Source organism: Arachis ipaensis, chromosome B08, assembly GCF_000816755.2.
Source record: "Arachis ipaensis cultivar K30076 chromosome B08, Araip1.1, whole genome shotgun sequence".
In the NCBI taxonomy this organism is placed as follows: Eukaryota; Viridiplantae; Streptophyta; class Magnoliopsida; order Fabales; family Fabaceae; genus Arachis; species Arachis ipaensis.
Genome location: NC_029792.2, coordinates 124,532,479 through 124,532,993, shown reverse-complemented (window position 1 = coordinate 124,532,993; position 515 = coordinate 124,532,479).

The following is a 515-nucleotide window of genomic DNA, read 5'->3' as shown; positions in this document are numbered from 1 at the left end:
AGTAAAAATGAGATAACAAATATAATTTTATCTCTTAATTCAGTATATTTATTTATATTTTATACTTTTTTTACGATTAATTTTGTACGGTATTGGTATATTAAATAAAAATACTTGTTATAATAACAAAAAATAAAATAAAATTTAAATCAATAATTTTATATTTTTTTCAATTTTATTTTGGATTTTAATTTATTACTAAAAGGTAGTGAAATTCTATTGATATTGAAATAAAGTTGCAAAAAGGTCCATAGGGTAGAATAAGTAAAATAACGTGATACCCACATTACAACATCCAAATGAAACAACCTAATATCTAAAATGTTTATCTTTCTCTTTCTCGCCGTCTATTATATTATCGATTCTATTATATAAAAATTAATTTTTTAAATTTAATGATAGAGTCAGCGTAGCATGTTTCTGAGAGTGTTTCTTAATTTATTTTGTTTAACTCATTAAATACAATTCATTATGATGCATTAATTATATCAACTAATTGATTTGATTAGATATTT